This window comes from Symphalangus syndactylus, chromosome 1 (genome assembly GCF_028878055.3).
Source record: "Symphalangus syndactylus isolate Jambi chromosome 1, NHGRI_mSymSyn1-v2.1_pri, whole genome shotgun sequence".
NCBI lineage: Eukaryota > Metazoa > Chordata > Mammalia > Primates > Hylobatidae > Symphalangus > Symphalangus syndactylus.
This window is the reverse complement of record NC_072423.2, coordinates 17,661,457-17,681,872: the sequence shown is the minus strand read 5'-3', so window position 1 is coordinate 17,681,872 and position 20,416 is coordinate 17,661,457.

Here is a 20,416-nt window from a genome sequence, read left to right as displayed (position 1 = left end):
ACAGTTCCTGCATTTGATGAACCTATACTGACACATCATAATCACCCAAAATCCACTGTTTACCTTAGGGTTCATTCTTGGTGGTGTATATTCTATGGATCTGGACAAATGTATAATAACATGTATCCTCCATTATAGTATCATAGAGAGTAGTCTCATTGCCCTTAAAATCGTCTGTGCTCCACCTACACGTCTCTATCCCTAACCTCAAGGCTTGGCAACCACTGATCCTTTTCCTGTTTTCATAATTTTGCCTTTTCCAGAATGTCATATAGTTGATTTTATATACTGTGTAATCTTTTCACATTGGCTTCTTTCAATTAGTAATATGTATTTAAATATCCTCCACGTCTTTTTGTAGCTTGTTAAGTCACTTCTCTTGAATGCTGATAATATTCCATTGTCTGGATGTAACAACTTATCCATTCATCCACTGAAGGACATCTTGGTTGCTTTAAGGTTTTGGCCATTATAAAGAAAGCTGTTATAAACATCCATGCACAGGTTTTTGTGTGGACACACATTTTCAACTCTTTTCAGTAAATAGAAATAAGTGAGATTTTTGGATCACATGATGTGGTGGTTAATATTAGATGTCAACTCATTTAATGTCAGGATGCCTAAATAGCTGGTAAAACATTGTTTCTGGGTGTGCCTGTGAGAGTGTTTTCAGAACACGGCCTTATATTTTCACTTGCAATGCTAGAGGAGTTATAAAACTTGATGAGGTAGGCCTGGGAGAAGTTGGAAAAGTTACTGATCTTTGATTAGTACTATTTAATCCAGGAGTCTACTTGCTGAAAAACAAACAAACAAACAACTTCTCTTTAACACTTGTTGCACTTGCAAATATATACTTCTTTCTGTGGTAATGTCTTCCTTCTCTAGTGAATATCAACATACAGCCTGGAATCATATAAAAAAGTGAAAATGTGTTGTTTATGATAAAAGGTATAAATGGAAACAATAAAGACAGACAAATTCTGAGTCCCTCAAAAGAGATAAAAGCAGCAAAGAGATTAAAAAAAGACTCAGAAATTTGCTTTGAGACATGAGGCAATGTGGAATTTTTTAAAAATACACCATTTTAAACACGCACATAGCACCTGATCTACAAATATTCACACCCCTCACTCAATTTACCTTTAATTATAAATCCATTATAAGGAGGGAGCAGGACTGGCTGCAACAATTTTTAGGAAACAGTACAAAATTCTGGACCCTTGTTCAAAAACCGTGAAGGATTTCAAGATGGCAACAACATAGCATTAAACTCAAGTGGGATCCTAATTGCAGGACCCTCTGTGACTGACTGAAGAGGCTGCACACCCACAAAGCTGGAACAGTGGGAGGAAGTGAGGGTAAATATAACAACTGTTCCTATTTCACATAAGGATCAGAAGTGATGAAAGTTTGAAGACTTGAGTCTGATTTATATGTAGTGTAATTCACTGCCATATCACAAGCTCCTTAAGCTATTTCAATGGTTGACTAAATCATTACTTTTTGAATAAATGACTTATTGGCGATTCTAGAGTGGAGCTTTGGATATATTTTCCAATACTTATAGTCTTCCATAGTACACTTATTTGATGTATAGATTTTATAATTCTCCGAGAACATACAATCTTAAAATATGAGAAAGGAAAAGATTTAGCTAGTGTATTGGAATATTTCCACTTATGATTTGGCAAAGAGAGGTAGAAACCATAGTGACAAATCAGTATGATTTGTTTTTAAATAAACAATAAATCATAGATAAAATCTGGCCTCATCAGCAAAACCAGCTAACTTGAGGTTTTTATTTCGTTTTGTTTTGCTTTAAGGTGAACCCGCCAAATGTAAGATTAATTAGTAGACTATACAATGATTACAGTCTCTTCTAAAGAGGTTTTAGGAGTAGCTGAGCCAAAGAGAAATTTGCACATACTAACCTAAATGTAAGAACCTCTTGAAGAATGGTGAGAAGAAGCCTCTGTCTTGAGGAATAGAAGCTATTTGTGTGGTGATGGTGATGGTGATGGTGATGGTGATGGTGATGGTATGATGTGGGCTGTAGTGAGAAGACACAGACAAACAGAATTGCAAGAAGGGAAGCTGTCGGAGGCATTGGAATTGTTATCCACACAGAGTGGACCCTTGAGACTGCCTTTAGAGTTACACATGAGGCCAGATAATCCCATTCATGGCATATTCTATAACCCATGACCCTTACTGTGGAAGAACTGAATCATAACTGGGTGGAAAAATAAAAAAAAAAATCTGGGGCTTCCTTTTTTTGGTCATCACATGAAAAATAGGACTATATTTGTCTTTTAAAAAGCCTTGTTTATTGTCTGCCTACTTAAAAGAAGTAGAACAGAAAGAGAAGTAGAAATGAAAGAGATCATCTGTTAAACGAGCTCAGAAATTATTAATTTTTTAATGACCATTTGAAGTCTGAGATACTACAAAACATTTAATGTGTAGTATTATAAAGAACATTCATTACGTCTAAATAGAATTATCAAGAGATGAGAACATTTATGGTAGAATATTATTTATATGTATCATTTTTAATAAATTACATGATTGAGCACTGGGTTAACTACCATAATTCGGAAGTAGGAACGACTAAAAAATATTTTATGATATCTGAGACAACTGTATTGTCATGAAATTATTTACCACATCTATTGATAATAATTTCGTAGATACTGCCAATAGTATTGTAGCGCTGAAACAATTTTTAAACTTTTTTGTGTTTTAAACTTTTTAAAAACTCAATTAACATAAAATCCATCAGCAAATTATTTGCATTCCTTTTTTTTTGTTTGTTTGTGTTTTTTTGGTTTTTGTTTTTTGGTTTTTTTTGAGACGGAGTCTCGCTCTGTTGCCCAGGCTGGAGTGCAGTGGCGCCATCTCGGCTCACTGCAAGCTCCGCGTCCCGGGTTCACGCCATTCTCCTGCCTCAGACTCCCGAGTAGCTGGGACTACAGGCGCCCGCCACTGCGCCCGGCTAATTTTTGTGTTTTTAGTAGAGACCGGGTTTCACCGTGTTAGCCAGGATGGTCTCGATTTCCTGACCTCGTGTTCCGCCTGCCTCGGCCTCCCAAAGTGCTGGGATTACAGGCGTGAGCCACCGTGCCCGGCCATTTGCATTCTTAATCATCAGCACTTCTATTTGACTATGATTGTATCTTTTCTTTTTTTTTTTTTTTTTTTTTCGAGACGGAGTCTCGCTCTGTCGCCCAGGCTGGAGTGCAGTGTCGTGATCTCGGCTCACTGCAAGCTCCGCCTCCCGGGTTCACGCCATTCTCCTGCCTCAGCCTCTCCGAGTAGCTGGGACTACAGGCGCCCGCCACCATGCCCGGCTAATTTTTTTTTTATTTTTAGTAGAGACGGGGTTTCACCATGTTAGCCAGGATAGTCTCGATCTCCTGACCTCGTGATCCGCACGCCTCCGCCTCCCAAAGTGCTGGGATTACAAGCGTGAGCCACCGCGCCCGGCCGATTGTATCTTTTCTTAACCTCATTCCCTAAAAATAAAAAATAAAATCTTATAACATATCCTTAAAATTTGCACGTATCATAGGTGTGAAACTTAAAGAATTTTCATTGAGTAAAGACACTCATAAACATAGCAAGGGAATAAAAAATGATATTGTTAGTAAAGTCTTTTTTTATTATTAATCTTTAGGTTTTAGGGTACATGTGCACAATGTGCAGGTTTGTTACATATGTATCCATGTGCCGTGTGGGTTTGCTGCACCCAGGTAAAGCCTTCTAACTTTCTCTCTGCCCCTTTCTAGTCATCAACCCCTCAATAGCAAATACCTGACTTTAAGTGTCATCGATCATTTTGACCATTTTTGAACTTACCTAATGGAATGTTACAATGTATACTCTGGCTTTTTTTTTTTTTTTTAAGACTATTGTTATAAGGCAATGCTGCATGTAGGCATACTTGTATATTTTATATTCTTATTACAGTATAAAATTTCATTGTATATTATTTATCAGCTGATTTTTCCCATGATCAACATTTGAATTATATGTGGCTTTTGATAGATTTCTTTTCGTTTGGCTATATATCTAGGAGTCATTTTACAGAATCATAGGAAATGAGCATTTTGTGCTTTAGAAAATGACTAAATCATTTTAACAACGTGTATTAGTCCATTCTCATGCTGCTAATAAAGACATACCCGAGACCGGGTAATTTATAAAGGAAAGAGGTGTAACTGACTCACAAATTAGCATTGCAGGGGATGCCTCAGGAAGCTTACAATCATGGCGGAAGCGGAAGCAGACACGTTCTTCACATGACGGCAACAAGCGAAAATGCAGTGCAAAGTGGGGGTCAGGGGAAGCGCCTTATAAAACCAGCAGATCTCGTGAGAACTTACTATCATGAGAACAGCGTGGAGGTAAGCGCCCCCATGATTCAACCACCTCCGACCCGGTCCTTTCCGCCACACGTGGGGATTATGGGAACTACAGTTCAAAATAGATTTGGGTGAGGACACAGCCAAACCATATCACACTTTTCTTATGGTATCAGAAATGTGAGTATCTTCTTTTATGAAATGTTTATATATTTTCCAGTGTTATCTTGCTTGATGTTTACTTACTGATTTCTGACAGTTCATTATGAGTCTTCTATTACACCTGTGTATTGAAAATATGTTCACCTCATCTGTAGTGTGTCCTTTCAATCTTTTAGTGATGCCTCTTGATAAGAAGTTATTATTTTTAATGCCGTTCAATTTACCATTTCCCCTTGTGATTAGTAGTATTTGCATCTTGTTTATGACATCTTTTTCTAACTTCACTCCCAAGATTTCTGTAATCATAGGCATCACCTCATACCATGGAATTTAGCCTGCTGCTGGGGTTCTTCCCCCGAAACCTGCTCCCACTTCTAATTACCTACAGTATGGTACAATTTGTAGAAACCTTCTAAAATAATGTATGTGCTACTTTTATTCATCTGACACTTTACTTTTAGCCTACTTCTTTTGGGGAGGAGGATTATGATTATCATTAATATTCTAAAACATTGGGAAAAATTGAGACAAGTAGAGAGTGAGAAAAGTTTGACATTATTGGCTGCTTCAAAAATAAGCTCCTTTAGGAAAGATTGGTGGTTATTCAGTCTTTTAGTAGCTAAAGACTCAAGGTCTCTAAGTTAAATCAGGTACAACAATTTTAATATTGAGATGCAAACTGTCTCAGTCATCAGAAACAAATCTTAAACATGCTTTTATGTGGTGTTATGGTTTGGCTGATGATGTCCCCTCCAAAATCACCAATTAGTGTTAAAAGGTGGGATTTTTGGGAGGTGATTAAGTCATGTGAACAGAGCCCTTGTGGATGGCATTAGGGCCCTTATAGAAGGGCTAGAAGGAGTGGGTTTGCTCTCTTCTGCTCTGCTATGTGAGGGGACAGAAGGTTTGTCCCCTCTTGCTCTTCCATTCTTTCCACCACCATGAGGACACAGCATTCTTTTTCTTGGAAGGATGCAGCAGTAAAATGCCATCTTGGAAGCAGAAAGTGTAGACCTCACAAACATTGAAACTGCTGGCACTTTGATCTTGGACTCTCAGCCTCCAGAACTGTGAGAGATAAATTTCTGCTTTTTATAGATTATCTACTCCCAGATATTTTGTTACAACAGCAAAAAACAGACTAAGACACAAGAATTCCTGATAAAGTTATTTAAAATATGCCTTATTTTTAGTGTCAATTTCTTATAACTATGGGAATTTTGTCTTGGTACTAGTTTTTGCTGTGTTTGAATACTGTTTTTTGCTTGTTTATGTTTTAACTGTATTTTTAGTGGGAAATTTCTTCCCTATTTTCTTTAATACTAACTACTTCTGTCCCTAAAGACCTATGTATAATAGTTCAAAGCCTGTGGCATATTGTGTGTGTGTGTGTTTGTGTGTATTGTTAGAACAGATTCCTGATAAGTCGTCTAATAGATGATTATGTGAGTTGCACAGATGATGTGAAAATCCAGTTGCATAACCTTAGGAAATACCATAGAGAAATTTAAGCATCACTTCAATCAAGGTAATTTAGTGAACAAAAATTTGGGGAGAGGTTAGCGAACTGGAAAAAAGTATAATTGATAAATGCAGTGAAGATATAAAATTTATGTAGCTTTTGATTGAATAAGCTGCATTAATATCAACAAAGAAATGCACATGTTAGAGCCAATGCTAATTTAAAAAATCTAAAATAAATTAACCCACTTTCATATATTTGTATTTTGTCATGGAATTGAAACACTCAGCCAAGAAGGTTAACATAGAAGTTTGTTCCCTTTTTTAATTTTTAAAGCATATGGGGAGGTAAAAGATGATTAAAATGAATTATGTTTTATTTATGTTCTTTCTCAGAAGATGAAATTAATAATACAACCCTGTGGCTAATTCATTGTAAGATGGATATTAAGATTCTAATTTAGGTAATAATATAAAACAAAGCAAAAATCAGTTTATGTTATTGGCCAATATTTACTTTTTATTTTCCAGTCTTTGGTATCCTATACAGATCATAAACCCCATATATCTTGATGACTTTCTATTTAAAAATATGACAGTTATAAAATCTGAGTATTATATATGTCTAAGTACTTTTCTATATTTATTTTAATGTATTTTCTCTAAATATAGTTTTCGAATTCTAAATCAAAGTTAAAATTCATTGTATAAATGGTTTGAAACAAGCTTTGGTTTGAATATAAACTTTGTCATTTTGAAGTTGTTTGGATTTGAAATTTAGTTGAAATTTTAAAAAGTGCATTCAAGGGAAAAGTGAAACATCTAAGGGAAATTAAAGAGGGTCGATATTATTTGTTTGAAATGTGCCATGGATAAAAGTTCATTTCTTCTAAGTTAATTTTTAGAGTAAATCTTTACTAATTGAGCTTCTGAGCCAGTGCTGTGAGAACCTCGGATGTGTTACCTCTCTCTGGGAGATCAAAATAGGCTTTTTAAAAACCAAATTCTGATCCACAAGAGCTGCTTGTCTTTTCAAAATATTATGCACATCCTACGAAATACTTGATTTTGATGCCTTCTTGGTCAATTGCATTGAGACCACTCTTTAGGCACAGTCGAAATAGATTCAGAATCAACTTCTTCAGAAAATTCTCCCATAAGCCTGCTTGAGCTTGTTCCTTAGAAACTTTTGAAGGCAATGCAGATGCAAGAATGTTTTTTGTTGGCTATTATCCCAAACACAATCCCCCAGAGAGACAGACTATCATATTCTTACCATTCACTGGCCTGTGCTTTCTTCCCCCTGAAACTAAATTCTGTCTAATGCTCTTCCTTCCAACTTTTGTCCTTGGCTTTTTAAATACCGTTTGCATGCTAAACAACCGCAGTGGTGTTCCTTTTGCTCTCCTCTATGGACACTGCCTCTGTAGATTTGCTCCATTTTCTGAAGATGTTATTGTCTCATGAAGCAATTTCAAGTGGAGCATAATCACTTTGTCATATTCTATAAACTTTGATGCTGAAAGCTAAGTGAATCTGGAGCATGTAGAAGCTGAGGAAACCGTTAAAGTTTATTCCAAGTGCAGTGGAGTCAATTTTTATAGTTTGATAAGAGACAAAAAGCTAACTACCCTAGAAACATTGTTTTAGCCCCTTCTTAAAGGACCTGTTTATTTTCATTTAGCTCATATTCTGTTTATTATTATTGAAATAATCAAAATAAAAAGTATAATAAACAAAACCCATGCTGATGAAAACAAATTCATATTTTGTTATATTCTCAAATAATAAACTTATAGCTCTTTTGAGAAGCTAGTTTACAAAGTATTGACCAGAAAATAAATTTAGAAATGGTGGAGACAGATGATAGCAGTACTCACTAATCACCTCATTGCAACAATCCAAGACACATCTTAGCTCCCTGGGGGATTTAAAAACAATTGTTTTTCTACAGTGGTATGCGGCACACCATATCAAAGAACGTAACTCGGTAACAGAGGGGATAGTTTAATTTCAGTGTGTTTATGAATCACCTGTAGTAGCTTTTAAAGGGTAAATTCCTAGGTCCTACTTTCTGATAATCTCTTTTAAACCCACAAATCTCTAAAACATATTTTGGAAGAATCTGAGGCCAATTGTCCGCGACTTCACATGGAGAATCATTAGCCTGAGCTTTCTGCATCGCCTGTGAGAACATCCATTGTGCAATATTAGAGCAGCTTAGGATCATTGTAAATAATGGATTATCAGGGATGTACTGGTTGTATGTTCTCACGATGTATTTTATATTAAAATATAGTCATTAAGTATAAATTAATTTATATTTATAAGTATAAAATTAAGTATAAAATTAATTTATATTTAACCAGGAAATCTACTTTACAAACCTCAATATATTCGAATTGAGGTGCCTAGGAGTTTAAGGAGAGGCAGAAAAACATCATTAAATGTGTAGATTTTTGAATCATCGTAACTTGTTTTTCACATGCTGTTCTACCACTTATTAGCTCTAAGACTATGGGCAAATCACCTAACTTCCCTAGGGTACCTTTTCCTTATATTTTCAATGGCAATATTAATAAACTTGGTTTCACAGATTTGTTATGATGATTATAAGATGGCATATTCATCACAGCCCTCCATTCATATTAACTGCCATTTCATTAAGAATGCAACTGCAAAAAGTCAGAATTATTGATATGCATAAAATAAAGTTGGGATTCGTTGAATTTTGACAGTTGTAAAACCACCACCACCTTTCCAACATTCCAAATAACTTTTCTTGTGCCACCCTGAAGTTGAGGAAATTTTAAAGGTGAAAAACTATTAACAATGTCTGCTCCTATAATTCTGGATTTTCAAATTTATTTACTCAGGGTCACTTACTTTGGGTATATATTCACTTAAAGCATTTTACAGATAAATCATGTTAATATGAAACTTTTTTTTTTTTTTTTTTTTTTTTTTTTTTGAGACGGAGTCTTGCTCTATCACCCAGGCTGGAGTGCCGTGGCCCGATCTCGGCTCACTGCAAGCTCCGCCTCCCGGGTTCACGCCATTCTCCTGCCTCAGCCTCTCCGAGTAGCTGGGATTACAGGCGCCCGCCACCACGCCCGGCTAATTTTTTTGTATTTTTAGTAGAGACGGGGTTTCAGTGGTCTCGATCTCCTGACCTCGTGATCCGCCCGCCTCGGCCTCCCAAAGTGCTGGGATTACAAGCGTGAGCCACCGCGCCCGGCAATATGAAACTTTTAAAATATAAACGGACAAACCAGTTAATCAGTGTTAAAACAAGAAGTGAAACTAATTGAAAAAAAAAACTCATCTCTGTATCTCAGGAGCGCAGGCTTTTTTCTTTTTAAATGACAGGATTACGTTCTGTAGCTTTCTGAACACAATGTTTATAAGGGATGGCAGCAAATACAACATTTGATATCAAGCTGTTAGAAATGTGTATATCATATTGGGCTAAATCTAGAAACATAATGAACATATGAATATTTGTCTGAAAAAGTACACAAGTTCTTTCAAATTGGATGCTTTTTAAAATATGTTTTTGTTCCTAACATTATAAATAATATTCTAGGAAATGTTTTCCAAAATGGTGGCATGTGGAGTTCCTCAGACCAGAAGAATATAAACTGAATCAGGAGGTGCACATCCAACTATATCAATAATAATGTTAAATGGGAATTGATTTAACAATCAGATCAAAGGCAGATTTTGTTAGTGTAGATAAAACAATATCTGACTATATGCTGTCTGTAGGAGATACACTTTATATTCAAAGATAAAAATAAAGTTTAAACCCAAATTGATATCTTCTCAATTCTTATGTAGATTAAGCTGATTTAGGGTTACTAGAGTCTCTGGCATCTAATATGGAGTGTGATGTCACTTAGGACCTCAATTTTGTTTTCTGACAGTTTTTCTTAAGCAATACCTGTAAATCAGTTAAAAAGTCATGCATACAAGAAGACAAGGGAACAAGAATGCACCCTAGAGAAACGATAGAGAAAGATAAATAGAAACTAAAAATGTGACAATAGAAAATGAGACACAAACTTTAAAGTAACTATGCTGAATTATTTAGTAAATAGAGAAGATGGGGAATTTAGGCAGAGAACTAGGAAGGTTTTTTAAAGTACCAAGTAGAAATTCTGCCACACCATAATATAATAACCAAGCATTCAAGACACAATAATGAATCTAAATAGAAAACAATTGTAAATAGAAAATTAGTGAACTAGAAGATAGTTCAGAGAATCTGTCTACATTCCACCACAAAGAGCCAAAAGAAAACATAGAAAATAATTTGAAGCCCAGGAGATGTGATGGAAAGGTTTAATATGAATGCAAATGGAGTCCCAGGAAGAAAGAGACGAAAGAGTAGATTTGAAACAATATTTGAAAACATAATGGTGGAGAATTTCCAGAGACTGTTGAAATACAAAATGAAGCTAAATATTAACTAAGTAATAAATATAAAGTAAACCAAAACTGGATGAAATATTTAAACCTTCTAAAATATAATATTAAAACCATCCATAGAAAAATAAATTTTATCTTCATAAGAGCAATACTGGGTTTAAGAGCTATTTTCATAATGAAACCAGAAAACTGGAAAATAATTTCAAATAAAAATAGTTTTTATAATAAAGGTGAACTGAAGGCTGTTTGAGAGAAAATTAGAAAGTTCACCATCAGTATTTTTATATTAGGGAAATACTAAAAAATATTTTGGACATATAGAAAATTATACTACATGGAATCTAAGACACACGGAGGGAATGAAGAGCAACTGAATTGGTATGCCAAATTACCATTGATTAGAGAAAACAATAATAACAGTTATATGCAGCAATATAATTGAAATGAAGATGATGGATATAAATTGTTCTAATATCATTGTATCATCCTTAAAGTGGTAAAATAATAAATCCTTTGCATATTTTCATTTAGTCCAAAATGTATATATTAAGCTTATAGTAATTACTAAAAATAGGAATGGATTTATAACTATCAAGATAGTAGAAAGGGGAAATGTAAAAACAAATGGAATCATTCAAAAGTATTTAGAAATTATTTATATACTAGGTCATATTTAAAATACATTTCAAAACTTACAAAATATAGCTAAAAGTATACTTAAAGGGAAATTTACAGACTTTCATGCTTTTATTAAGAAAAAAGAAAATCTGCAAATAATCATCCATCATGAAAAATTTGAAAATATGACAAATTAATATACAAATGTTATAAAGAAATAATTTAAGAGCAGAAATTATTGAAACATAAGACAATATAACATACCTAATTCTATGGAAAGAATGACTACTCCTCGACCCACAATTTAAAAAATATTTTATTCTCTAAATCTAGTTTTTATGTGAATTTCTTTGGTTTTGTCAACTTAATAACTGGAAACTAACATGACTTTGCAAAAATTGATGAGATTCTGTGGTTTTAAAAAATTTATGGTACAAGACAGGGATGCCCTCTCTCACCACTCCTATTCAACATAGTGCTGGAAGTTCTGGCCAGAGCAATTAGGCAGGAGAAGGAAATAAAGGGTATTCACTTAGGAAAAGAGGAAGTCAAATTGTCCCTGTTTGCAGATGACATGATTGTATATCTAGAAAACCCCATTGTCTCAGCCCAAAATCTCCTTAAGCTGATTAGCAACTTCAGCAAAGTCTCAGGATACAAAATCAATGTACAAAAATCACAAGCATTCCTGTACACCAATCACAGACAAACAGAGAGCCAAATCATGAGTGAACTCCCATTCACAATTGCTTCAAAGAGAATAAAATACCTAGGAATCCAACTTACAAGGGATGTGAAGGACCTCTTCAAGGAGAACTACAAACCACTGTTCAATGAAATAAAAGAGGATACAAACAAATGGAAGAATATTCCATGCTCATGGGTTGGAAGAATCAATATCGTGAAAATGGCCATACTCCCCAAGGTAATTTATAGATTCAATGCCATCCCCATCAAGCTACCAATGACTTTCTTCACAGAATTGGAAAAAACTACTTTAAAGTTCATATGGAACCAAAAAAGAGCCCGCATCGCCAAGTCAATCCTAAGCCAAAAGAACAAAGCTGGAGGCATCACGCTACCTGACTTCAAACTATACTACAAGGCTACAGTAACCAAAACAGCATGGTACTGGTACCACAACAGAGACATAGATCAATGGAACAGAACAGAGTCCTCAGAAATGATGCCGCATATCTACAACTATCTGATCTTTGACAAACCTGACAAAAACAAGAAATGGGGAAAGGATTCCCTATTTAATAAATGGTGCTGGGAAAACTGGCTAGCCATATGTAGAAAGTTGAAACTGGATCCCTTCCTTACACCTTATACAAAAATTAATTCAAGATGGATTAAAGACTTAAATGTTAGACCTAAAACCATTAAAATCCTACAAGAAAACCTAGGCAATACCATTCAGGACATAGGCGTGGGCAAGGACTTCATGTCTAAAACACCAAAAGCAATGGCAACAAAAGCTAAAATTGACAAATGGGATTTAATTAAACTCAAGAGCTTCTGCACAGCAAAAGAAACTACCATCAGAGTGAACAGGCAACCTACAGAATGGGAGAAAATTTTTGCAACCTACTCATCTGACAAAGGGCTAATATCCAGAATCTACAATGAACTCAAACAAATTTACAAGAAAAAACAAACAACCCCATCAAAAAGTGGGCGAAGGACATGAACAGACACTTCTCAAAAGAAGACATTTATGCAGCCAAAAAACACATGAAAAAATGCTTATCATCACAATGCAAATCAAAACCACAATGAGATACCATCTCACACCAGTTAGAATGGCCATCATTAAAAAGTCAGGAAACAACAGGTGCTGGAGAGGATGTGGAGAAATAGGAACACTGTTACACTGTTAGTGGGACTGTAAACTAGTTCAACTATTGTGGGAGTCAGTGTGGCGATTCCTCAGGGATCTAGAACTAGAAATACCATTTGACCCAGCCATCCCATTGCTGGGTATATACCCAAAGGACTATAAATCATGCTGCTATAAAGACACATGCACAAGTATGTTTATTGTGGCACTATTCACAATAGCAAAGACTTGGAACCAACCCAAATGTCCAACAACGATAGACTGGATTAAGAAAATGTGGCACATATACACCATGGAATACTATGCAGCCATAAAAAATGATGAGTTCATATCCTTTGTAGGGACATGAATGAAACTGGAAAACATTGTTCTTAGTAAACTATCGCAAGGACAAAAAACCAAACACCGCATGTTCTCACTCATATGTGGGAATTGAACAATGAGAACTCATGGACACAGGAAGGGGAATATCACACTCCGGGGACTGTTGTGGGGTGGGGGGAGGGGGGAGGGACGGCATTAGGAGATATACCTAATGCTAAATGACGAGTTAATGGGTGCAGCAAAACAACATGGCACATGGATACATATGTAACAAACCTGCACATTGTGCACATGTACCCTAAAACCTAAAGTATAATAATAAAAAAAAAAATTTAATACAGATGAGACCGAGAGCATATGTGTATAATTACACAAGTCATGTATGTTTTACATGAGCATAGAAATGTAAAAAGGCATGCACAAAATTGACTTTTTAATATACTCTTCTGTTACTTGGCTTTGAATAAATGATGTTCTCATTTTTGAATTTTAAAAGAAGACTCCAATAAAATGTGTATATATTTAAAAAATTAATACAGATTTTGTATGTCTACCTGGAAGACAGATCATTAATTAAATATTAATATTTAAAATGTTGCAAGGAGCACCATTGAGAGCTAAAACATGGTTTAAATTTTAAACAAGTATTTTCATATCTAATCTTAAGACAAAGAAATATTTCTCAACTTATTTTTCCTACCTACAAGGAAAATGAAGTGACCTTGACAAATCACCATGTACTGTTTATTTATGTGATATTATTTACTAAGAATTGTTATAATTACTGGTAGAGATAAATTCAAATATATTTTGGATTCTTAATTTCTGAAATTGCCTCGAATTGGGTGCAAAATGCCAGATGAAGTTCATATAACATGTTGCTATTAATTAGATAAGAAAATTCCTGCTGAGCAGCTTATTGTAGGCAAAATAAATGGTTTTCATTAACTCGTCATTAACCCAGCTACATTATGAAGGTCAAAATTTGTCCGAGGCATACAACATCTTACCTGTGGTTTCAATAGATAAATTTATCAATATAAGTAGGCTCCTGATAATATAAACAATGACCAAGGCAGAATCACAGTAGGTGAATAAACAACAAAATTCCAAATGAAAGGGAGTTACATGTTATACACACTCAGAAGACAATAAACTTTTTGACCTCTCATTGTGTTTCTTGTATTATCACTTACATTATCTTATTTAATTTTCTTCCCAACAGTTAAATATGATTTTACTGTTGCAAGTTAAAGAAATTGGAAAGAAAATAATAATTAGTAAGGAAAATAGGTGCAAAGACTGGTATATGAGTACTTAAATAATAGACTGACCAATGAATAAATTAGTGAAAAAAATGATGTATATATTAATGGACAAGTATACAAATTACATTTTCACAAGCAATTTGAATGTTAATTCTCTATATAAAATTGTATACAGTGAAAGTTACAGTGACAAGAAAAAGCAGGATAATAATATAATAGAAGGAGTCAATGCAATTACATTGTAACTAACATGACAAAAGTAAATATTTGACGACTGTTTTTAGGATATAAGTAAAAGTGCTGACTATAAATATCCTTTAGGTCTATTTGCTTGTTAGGACTATTGGAAACATGCATATCTACTAGCTTGAAGTAGGATTTTTTCATGAAGTTCAATAAAAATACTATTTTTTTTTAAGTTCAAAACTTTCATTTTTTTGTGTAGGGGATACAAGTGCAAATTTCCTACATGCAGATATGGTGTAGTTGTGAAGCCTGGACTTTCAATGTACCCATTACCTGAATAGTGAACACTGTACTCAATAGGTAGTTTTTGGACCCTCACCCTTTCCCACCTTCCCAACTTTTGGAGTCTCCAGTGTCTATTATTGGAGACTACACTCTGTCCACATGTACCCATTGTTTACCTCTCCCTTATAAGTGAGAACATGCAGTTGAAAATACCTCTTTCATTTTTCTTTAAAGTTGTTCTTTTTGGGGAAGAACTGAGAATGGAGGAAGAGAAGGAGAGCTTATTTTCTCTAGGGTGAAGATGAATGGGTGGTATGTCCACTGACAAGGAAAGACTTTAATTCTGGCACTATGAGTAAGCTCTCTGGGTCTGGGTTTGTGTTGCCTATGCCTGTAGATGGTGTAGCAGCCATAAACACAGTGAGCAGAACAGCAAATCGTCGGTTTTTGGAACAGTCATCCTCTGGGCTCATGGTAATGAAGTTATTTAGCATCAGCAGGGTCAACTTGGCAGGACATGAATGGTTGGACATACTAGCACACAGCAATGGAGACCGGGATAGAAAGAAAGCAGCAATTCCTCCATGAGAAGTAGTGAGACTATACAGAGGCAAATAAAGTATCCATGCTGGGCACAACATTTTAGAGGATGTTCTTCAAGTAAAAATAAGATAAGCAAATACATTTAAAAATTATTACTGATTTGTTTCCATTAAATATGGGAAGCTAAAATTTATGATATATTCTATTTGTAGAACCGCTACTCTCTGTATGTATTAATCACCACACAATGAAGGTTATTCACATATCAATATTTCAGTATATTGTCAATTTTTAAAACTTTTTTTAAACATCTTCAATGTTCTGGAAAAAAAATACCCATTTAAAAATATGGTTTAGTACAACAGCTTGAGGAACTTCACAGACACCCTGGAAAAATGGCTGAAAATTCTTTTTAAAAAGCTAACCACTTAGAGTCTCTGGAAGTGTCCATAAAGGCCCACAGCAAATTAAGAATATTTGCACAAGAAAATCTGCTAAAACTCAGTAAGAAACGGAAAAGTCTGTAGTATTTGAACCCAGATCTGTGCTCTGTCTTCTCTCACAGGTCATGAAACGGAAACTTCCCTCTAGTTTGGTATAACCAAGAATTCAGTGGGAGTGCCATTATCCCAGGATGAGCAAGACACCCGTATTTATCTTTATACTTCAGCTCCCTATTGCTCAGGCTAAGCTTCTGGTGATTGTGGATCAAAGGTGCTGGCTCCCTTTTTCAGCTCAAACCCTTTGCGGGATAGAGGCTCAGTCTTGGGCATATTACTTTTGAGAACACTCTGGCCTACAATCTTTTTGTCCTGGCTTGTGGGATGGGTATTCTGTGCTGAGATAATCAAACCTGAAGCTGCTGCTTCCCCATCCACTATCTTTAGCTCCTAAAGTGAAAATGTCACTCAGAGAGAAGCAGGTCAGTGCCCCACATCACCAGAGCCATGGTTCAGAGATTTTGCCCAGGGGGAAAGCAAGCTTCAGAACACATTGAAAAGGTATGACCTCATTTGCAAGTATTTACAAAAGTTCAAGCCTAAGGGTACTCTTAAAAAAATTATGGGAGTTGTGAGGGAAAGGCAAGTGAAAGCAGATTGATAGATTCTTTGCAGATAGACACCAAACTGTATGTAGGCCAACAAGTTTGCCAGAGAAAAACAGAAAAAAAGGACAGCTAGAAACAGCCCCCATGTAGTGAAGACAAGTTTCAAATGCCGACCTTAGAAACTATCTCTTCAAAATAGACTGGATTTGACTGGATTAGTTTGTAACCTATGGCATGGTTGAAATCAATAGACATATCAGCTGGGACTGGCGGATCATAACAGGTGGGTGTTGCCAGAAAAAGAGAGTCAAAGAAAGCTCTGTCAAAACAACTGTCATCCTAAGTGCCTGGGGGCATAACCGAGGCTGCCCCCTGCAACCCAAGGAGCAACATGGGAAGCTGCACTCTATGGAAAGTGGAAGAGGGGGCATAGACTTTACTAAAGTAATTCAGCCAGTTACTAAAACAGTAATAAAGCAAATAACAGTAATATGCCCTGGATGTGAGGTAGCCAGTACTTAGAATTGCTACAATGTAATATCTAAAACAAGCATTTTCCAACAATAGCAACAACAAATAAGAGACATGAAAAGAAACAAAATTATGGCCTATACACTGAGGGGAAAAAGCAGGCAAGAGAAATTGCCTTGGAAAGCAACCAGATGTCAGATTTAACAGAGTTCAAAGTAGTCATTATAAATACATTCAAAGATATAAAGGAATCTATAAGTGAAGAAATAAGGGAATGTATGATAATGTCACATCAAATAGAAAGAACCAAATGGAATTTCTGGCATTGGAAAGTATAATACCTGCAATAAAAACTCACTGGAAGATTTAACAGTAGATTTGACCTGGCAGAATAAAGAATAAGCCAATCTGAACATAGGTAAATAGACATTATGCAATATGAAGAACAAAAATAAAGAAGAACAATGAAAAATTAACATCATCTTAGAAAAATGTGGGGCTCCATTAAGTGCACCAACATTAACGGGAATAGTAGAAGGAAAAGTGAGAGAAAGAAGCGGACAGAAAAATGAAATAATGCCTGGAAACTTCCCAAACTATTGTAAAACCATCTACAAATTAGGAATCTCAGCGAATTACTAAAGTATAAATGCAAAAATCCAAAAATAGACGTATCATAGTAAAGCTGAAAGCCAAAGAGAAAATATTCAAAATAGCAAGAGAAAAATAACCCACCACTTACAAAGGAACCACATATGATTAGCAGCTCACCTCTCATCAGAAATAATGAAGGCCAGAAGAGTGTGGAATAACATTCTATGCACTCAAAGGAACAAAAACCTAGCAACCAACAATTTTGTATCCAGCAAACTATCTTTCAAAAATAAAGGTGAAATTAGACATCCCTATATAAAGAAAAAATTGAGAGAATTTGTTTCTAGATTTTTTTACAAGGAGCTCTAAAGGACACTGTCAGGAAAATGAAAACTCACAGGAGAGAACATATTTGCAAATCATATATCTGATAAGAGACACATATAAAGGATATGTAAAGAAATCTTCCCAGTGAATAATACAAAGACAAAATGAAAGCAAAAACAAACCCAGTGGCTCAGGGTATGAAAAGAGATTTCTCCAAAGAAGCTACATAAATACCCATTAAGCACTTTAAAAGATGCTTGACCTCATTAGTCATCAGGAAAATACAAAACTAAAACCAGAATGTAATATCACTTTCCATTTACTAGGATAATTATTATAATTTTTAAAAGTACGGCATTAACAGCTGTTGACAAGAATGTGAAGAAATTAAAACAGTCATACACTGCTGGTGGGAATATAAAATTATACCACTTCATAGAAGTTTGTATTTTCTCCATTGGTTAATCAGAGTTTCCATGTGACCCGGCAATTAATTCAACACTAAACCTAAAAGAAATGAAAACATCTGTCCACAGAAACAAAAAAACCATTTACATTAATATTTACAGCCGCAGTATTTATAATAGCCAAAAGGTGGAACCAACCCAAATGCCCATCAAGTGATGAATGAACAAAATATGATATACCTATATGATGGAACATTTCTTGGCTTAAAAAGGAACAAAGTGCTGATTCATGCTACGATAAGTATTTATTTTGAAAATATTGTGCTAACTGAAAGATGCTCACCACAAATGATTGTATATTATATAATCCCATTTATATGAAAGGTCCGTAGTAGGATATCTAGAGAGACAGCAAGCAGGTTCATGGTTGCTTTGGACTGTGGGAAATAGGGGGATTAGAGGATGCTAGCTAAAAGGTGTGAGGTTTCTTTGGAACATATTTTAAAATTGACCGAGGGGATGGCCACACATATCTGCAAATTGAATTGTACACTTTAAATGGGTAAATTGCATGATATGTGAATTATATCTCAAAAAGCCATTATAAAAACTTAAAAAAAAAAGATATGTAAAACCTGCAATAGGAATATACATTTTTCCTTTTGCCCCAAGCTACAATAAGGCGCAGCCTGGCACTGTGAATGATCTTTTCTTTATATATATTTATAACATTTGTTTATCAATGATCTTTGTATTAATTTTAATATATTTTTAAAATGTGGTAGTAACATCTTATTTACATAGATACTGAGATTTGGGCTCATTCTTAAATTCTATAACTGAAGCAAATACTTCAGTTGCTTTTCCCTAGTTCCAGGCCTTTCTCTGAGGCTGAAGGAGTTGTTTTAGTCAGCTCAGACCATCATAACAAAATACCATAAACCGGGTAACTTAAACAACAGGAATTTGTTTCGCAGAGTTTGTGTGAGGAGTCCAACACCGGTGAGCTCACTGATTCAGGTCCCCAGTGAGGGCCGTGTTCCTGACTTAGAGATGCCTGCCTTCTTGCTATATCCTCCCATGGCAGAAAGTGGTGGGGGGTGAGAGGAGAGAGAGAGGAGAGAGAGAAGATAAAGAGAATGAGAATGAATGACCTAGTGTCCCTTCTTATAAGAGCAACAATGACATTATTAGGACCTCACAATCATGACCTCATCTAAATAGAATTACCTCCCAAAGTTTCGTCTCCAAATACCATCCCATGGGGAATGCATGAATTTTCATTATATTACATGAATTTTGGAGAAACACAAACATTCAGTTCCTAGTAGGAGCTATCAGCAGAAAAGAGAGCTGCAATTACATTAGAGTCACAACCTGAAAAGCAGCACAGCATCCAGAAGAAATCCTAGGAACCCAGGCGATGCAGTGTTCTAGAAACCTCTGAAATTACTCGGGGATATTTAAGGGAGCTAATTTTTAAAAAGTACGTGTCTGTTGGAACTTATAAAATCAAGTTAAAAATCATTTACTTTTATTCTATAATTATAAATTGATGAGCCTAAGTTCATATGGCTGATTAAGAGATGTTATGTGGGATTTGATATAACTTTATGAGAAAGATAAAATAAAATGGTGAGCAAAATGCTTGCAGTCTTCACCTGAGGAGAAGTGATTCTTGCTTGCTGGTTAGCAACCAGATTTTCTTTTGATTTGCAAAACTTAGTAACATAAGAGTAGGAAAACTAGAAGAAGCAAGAAAGGCTAAAATAATCTGCATCATAAAGAGCTTCGGCTAGATTTCCAGTAATAGTGGAATGCCTCATAAAGAACTAACTCTTTTGCAGATAACAACTAGATATTTAGGTTGATGCAAAAGTAATTGCGGTGTTCGCCATTAAAAGTAACGGTGCAGTTACGTTTGCACCAAACTAATACTCTGAATAAAATGAAATGCAAACACACACACACACACACACACACACACACACACACACACACACACACACCAGCTATCAAAGGCAACGGAGAGTGATCAAAGTTGGGCAGAAAGTGAAGGGTCCACAAATGGAAAATGTGAC